The sequence below is a fragment of the Rhinopithecus roxellana genome, chromosome 20 (assembly GCF_007565055.1).
Source record: "Rhinopithecus roxellana isolate Shanxi Qingling chromosome 20, ASM756505v1, whole genome shotgun sequence".
NCBI lineage: Eukaryota > Metazoa > Chordata > Mammalia > Primates > Cercopithecidae > Rhinopithecus > Rhinopithecus roxellana.
In genome coordinates, this window is record NC_044568.1 from 31,420,934 (window position 1) to 31,427,009 (window position 6,076).

Genomic DNA, 6,076 nt, shown 5'->3' on the forward strand with positions numbered 1-6,076 from the left:
CTTAGCCCTTTTAAGGGCTTACAACTCTAAGGGGTCCATGTGAAAAGGTCATGATAGATCAAGTAAGTGTGAGGAACGTGACTGGGGGCTACATACATCAGCTAACAGAACAAAAAGTTTTACAGTGCTTTCTCATACATTGGAATTTACAGATAACACCAGTGGTTTTGGTTAGGGATTAATATTTATTATTCTTCTTCTTGTTATTATTATTCTTATTATTATTGTTATTTTACCACCAGGGCTAGGTGGTGGTGCCAAGGTAATCTAGCTATTTATCTTACTTCTGTTTCTTTCCAACTTTTTGCTTTCTCCCTTTTCTCCTGTTTTATAAACTAGGAAAAAGGGGAGGTGGGGGAGTGGCTGGGAAGGACAACAGGAGAAGTGTTGGTCATTCTGGTCTCGAACTCCTGACTTCAAGTGATCTGCCTGCCTCAGCCTTTCAAAGTGCTGGGATTACAGGCTTGAGCCACTGCCTGGCCAATATATTCTAACCAACCACAGGAAACAGTCTGGTATCAGGAAAGCAACAAGGATTACACATATTATTTTATAAACCAGCAAACAAAGGTTTAAAACCGTTCTGAAAATGAAGTTAGCTGTCTTGAGTCAAAGGAATAAAAAAAAAAGAGTCAGTTTTGACCATTTATAATCTCTGATCTTTGTGGAGCTGGTAAGAATCTGTGTTGTAGTGCAGCTGCATGCAGTACAGTAAGGCAATTTTGTTTTTTTCACTTGGGTTCACATTGCAAATTGATTGCTGTGAGAAAAGGATGGAGGCAAATTTTAGCAGCAACCTCCATCTGACTGCTTGACAGGAGTGATCTGAATTTTAACATTGGACTTCTCAGCACCACCAGTTATTGCTCCAGGACCCATTCACTTTTTTTATTTTTTTGAGATGGAGTCTCATTCTGTTGCCCCGGCTGGAGTGCAGTGGCTTGATCTCGGCTCACTGCAACCTCTGCCTCCCAGGTTCCTGCGATTCTCTGGCCTCAGCCTTCCAAGTAGCTGGGACTAGAGGTGTGTGGCACCATGCCCAGCTAATTTTTATATTTTTTAGTAGAGATGGAGTTTTGCCATATTGGCCAGGCTGATCTCAAACTTTTAATGTTGTGATTCACCCACCTTGGCCTCCCAAAGTGCTTGGATTACTGGTGTGAGCCACCACGCCTGGCTGACCCAATCGCTTTTTAATCTCAGCTGCCATCATCATGAAAGACTGTTCTACATTCGCTGCATTCTTAGCACTGTTTTCCAAAAATGGAATTCCAAGGGAATCAGCAAATTCCTTTGCTGTTGTCTAGTCTACTACTTTCTTTGTGGGCAGATCACCTTTGTTCCCTACCAACAATTTGTTGACATTTTCACTGGCATAACAATCTATTTCCTGCAGCCACTGTTTAACACTATTGAAGGACTCTTGGTCTTTCACATCATACACAACTCTGATGCCATGGACTCTTCTGTAATAACTGGAGGTGATTGTTCAAAATCTTTCCTGGACTGCTGTGTCCCATATTTGAAGCATGATTGTTTTCCTGTCCAGCTCTATAGTTCTTATTTTGAAAATTACACCAATTGTGCTGATGTAGCTTTCTGTATACGTATCATCTGCAAACCTAAGGAGGCAAGACTTTCCAATCCCAGAGTCACCAATCAGAAGGAACTTGAATAAATAGTTGTATTCAGGATTCATGCAGGACATGTCACTGCTGCTGCTGCCATCACTACTGCCACCCTTGCTGCTGCAGCCACTGCCTTGACTCTCCGTGCCACAGGTAATCAAAGGAAAGGAATGAGATAGGCTATTCCTGGATAGCAAACATCCTCCCCCACTCCATATCCTAGAACATCCCCTAGAACTGCTCCTTTAGATTAGTAAAATCCATGAGCTTATAGACATACACATGTATTTTGTTGGAGAGCTGGTTGTTAAACATTTACTACCACACTACTGCTAAGAGTCTCTCATTCTATCTCCATAATGGATCACCTGCTACGCTTTAAAGACCTGTTTGCTTGCCTGTATCCCACTCAGGGTTGTTGCTGTCTGTGGGGAGGGTCATCTGCAGCTCATCTTGTTCACCTATGGAACCCCAATCACTAGCACAGGGACCAGTGCTCAGGAATTATTCAGTGAATCCCCATTTAATGCATATGCTAATGCAAAAATCTTCCAGGTCCAATGGGAAGGCCTGAGTTCCTGCCCTCTGTCAGTCCGTGAAGCAGAGGTGGCCACTGAACCACGGGGTCCCTTGTGACTTCTCCTAGGGTGGGCAGACAGTACAGTCTTTTTCTTATCCGTGTTCCTCTCTTCAGATCCAGGGAATGCCTCAGTGCTGAATGGGGCCCCCTGGCTGTGCTGTCTCACCTGCAACCTGAGGGTTGTGAGCCACCAGGAGTGTGAGAATTTAGGATGCTGAGTACACACAGGGAGTAAAGGTAGACAGGTGGGGATGGGATACAGCCAGGCACAAGGTCAGGCTGCAAGCCTCTTGAGGGCAGGGGGCAGATCTCATTACTATCCTTTCCCCAGCACCCACCTTGACCATGGCCAACACAGCCCTGCAAGACCAGACCCCCATCCTGATCTACTCACCTCTTCTGACTTCATCTCCTCCCCTTCCCACCCCTCACTGCTCCAGACTCACTGCTGTTCCTGCAGCAGCTCATGCATCCTCCCCTCAGGGTTTTTGCACCACCATTCCCTGTACCTAGGTCCCTCTTCTCCAGAAATTGACATGGCCTGCTATTGAAGTCAGGTCTGTGTCCAAATCCCACCTGCTCAGAGAGGCTGTCACTATCCAGCCTGCCCTGCCTTCCTTATCCTGCTTAACTTTTCCTCATAGCACTTTTCGCCTTCTGGGGGATCAGGCATTTGTTTATTTTCTGTCTCTTCTCATGAAATTGTAAATTCCATTACAGCAGGATTCTTTCTGTTCTTTTCCTTGCTCTGTCTCCATGATCTGGAACAATTTTGGTGGATGTACTGTCATCACTTAATGAGAGTCTGCTGACTCACACAGCCTAAGAGTAAAAAGGATGTGTTGTCATATAAACTCAGTACCATATACAGCTCTCTGATCTCTGAAATCTAATCTGGTCCCAGTCCGTGTTGTTCCCTGGCTGGTAATCTGAAATCGTGTATAGCTTTTCTTACTTCTCTAGAGTTAGCTCCCCAGCCCATTGGAAAGTGTCACCCCTTCTCCAGGGGAGCCTGAAACTCCATAACCATGGCCAGACAGCACACCCGAGTGACACCACCAGGCAAGCCAGCAATCCAGGGTAGCCCCTGAGGCTAGGGATAGACATTGGATGACCACACTCAGCCGGGAGAGGTGTTCTATCTGACCTGCAGATGTCTTTATTAGGTTGGCGCAAAAGGAATTGCTGTTTTTGCTATTACAAGTAATTGGCAACCAGGATCGATGGCTCACGCCCTTAATCCCAGCATTTTGGGAGGCGGAGGTATGTGGATCACCTGAGGTCGGGAGTTCCAGACCAACCTGGGCAACATGGTAAAACGCCGTCTCTACTAAAACTACAAAACTTAGCTGCACATGGTGGCACAGGTCTGTAATCGCAGCTACGCGGGAGGCTGAGGCAGGAGAACTGCTTGAACCCGGTAGGTGGAGGTTGCAGTGAGCCGAGATCACGCCACTGAACTCCAGCCTGGGTGACAGAGCGAGACTCCATCTCAAACAAAACAAAACAAAACAAGTAATTGCCAAAAGACGCAATTACTTTTGTACCAACCTAATATTTTAAAAAGTAAGCCAACATTCAGAAATCAAGACACTTTACAGAGAAGTCCAGAATATCTGGCAACCATGGGCCTGCATCCTAGCGTGGTACAATCCCTGAGCTGAGAACTGGCCCTCTTGTACCTGGGGCTCTCTAACTTGCTGTGGTCCTCACAGTCTTGAAATATTTGCTTTGGTCGTGCTGGAAATAAAGCACACACGGCTCTTCATTCTACCTGTGGGGCTTGAGCAAGGTTCTGAATTTCTCTGTAACATTTCCTGTATACAGTGGAGTCACCAATGTCCCAAATATGACACATAGTACACAAGTATGCACAATTATTATTTATCAACTAAAAAAGAAAGTACAATGGAAAAACTGCTGGTGGGTCCCAACTAATAAAAAAAAATGATAATTTCCCAAGTCTTGTCCTGGGGATCTAGGGAAAGACTTTGAAAGTAATTTTAATTTTACTTTGAGAGAGAATAAGAATTTATAGGAAACAGAAATACACCCTGGAAGATTATTTCTTTCAGTCAAGTGTATCTCATCTGTTGGGGAATGTTGAGGGGGTGATTAGATGTCAATGGTGGTGTGTGGAAAAGAAGATTTGAGGGAAGAAACAGCATCCCAGGATCTGATTGAAGAAGAGCCCGCCAGGTCTTCATCCATCTTCAGAAATGAGTTTAGTAAGAGCCCTAGTGTGGCCCTACAGACTTTTCTCTGCTGCTGAACTGCACATTTTTTTTTGCACATAGGAGAATCATGTGTTGTAAACTTGTGTAACACTATTCTGCCTAGAGCATTTGCATCTCTGTGCCCTAGAATCCAGATGAAGCCTCACCTGTAAAACTCTTGCTTTTTTATGTTTCAGAGTGTAATATTTCAAACAAATTAGGTAAGAACGCTAACATTTTCTTAATTTTACAAGGGGGGCAGAGCTGTCCTCAGATCAGTATATTCCTGGCAGACTACATCAAGCAGCTCTGGAACCTGACTGCCATTTTGGGGGCCACTGCAGGACGGCTGTGTGCTCAGGGCCAATGGCCATTCTGAGTTCCCAGAAACTGACATGAGAAACTGTATCAGGTTGGATGTACCACTTGGTGGACAGGGCTGCAAAAGAAACCAGCTGGTGAGTCACTCATACCACTTAGCATCCTGAGGGCTCCTTTCAGTCAGGGCTTTGGAAGTGAGTCTCATATTGTGAGTTCAGGAAAACCCAAAGTTGTTTGTTTTCTATAAGCTTTTTCTCAGGAAACCATTTATGGACTCTTTTACTGATTATTTGCAATGTATTCCTCATGTCCAGTAATGGAGATATCAGCTCTCTCCAACATGTGTTACAAACACAGGATTCATAAGGCTCCATTGACCAAAGATGTACTTAATTATTGTAACATTGAGCCTTCAGGATAAATATTAGACTTAAATTGTTTCTTATAAAGTCCTGGTGTTTGCTAAATTCTAATGTTTTGAACATAAAAGTCATGGAACTGTTTTATATAACAGTAAAAAATCATTTATATTTTATAATGGTGTTTTCATTATTTTATTTATTTATTTTGAGACTGAATCTCACTCTTTTGCCCAGGCTGGAGTGCAGTGGCATGATCTCAGCTCACTGCAACCTCTACCTCCCCGGGTTCAAGCAATTCAAGTCAGGCTGGCCTCAAACTCTTGACCTTGTGATCTGCCTACCTTGGCCTCCCAAAGTGGTGGGATTACAGGCATGAGTCATGGCACCAAGGCTTTTCATTATTTTTTCTTTTAATTTTTTAAAATAAGTACTAAATTTCTACAGATTAACAATATGATACATTTACCTTAAAATATTACCAGGATAATTGAAGTTGATAGTTGAAAATGAAGGATAAGAAAATAAGAATTGCAGAAGCCTTGTGATTGATATTTATCATTAATGTTATCATATAATTATCGATAACTTCATTAAAACTTTTAATTTCCATAACACATTTTAACTAAAGAATTTAATACTTTTTATGAAAAGTTTTATACACTCCATATTAATTATGTTTTACAATGAAAATAAGTAAAACACCTTCTCTCATGTTTTATTAATGCATTTTGGAGTACAGCATTGAATGTGGGTGTTGAAATTGGTTATAAATGAAGGTGTATCTTCACAATTGTCTGTAGGCTACTCTAAAAGTACCTGACACTATAGACAGACGTGCCATTAATATACTTTAATATTTATTCTCCTAGTCATATTTGATAAGGGATATTTTTAAATCCATGATGAAAGTATTACAGGTTTCTAACAATCTGTGACTCAGAGAGCTTTAATAAAGTACTAATATTTACT

General features: G+C 42.5%; 1 pseudogene; it reads right to left on the bottom strand.

Moving 5' to 3' along the window:
* Nucleotides 1–786: 786 nt before the first annotated feature.
* On the bottom strand, nt 787–1,708 carry LOC104655425 (annotated as a pseudogene).
* Nucleotides 1,709–6,076: the final 4,368 nt, after the last annotated feature.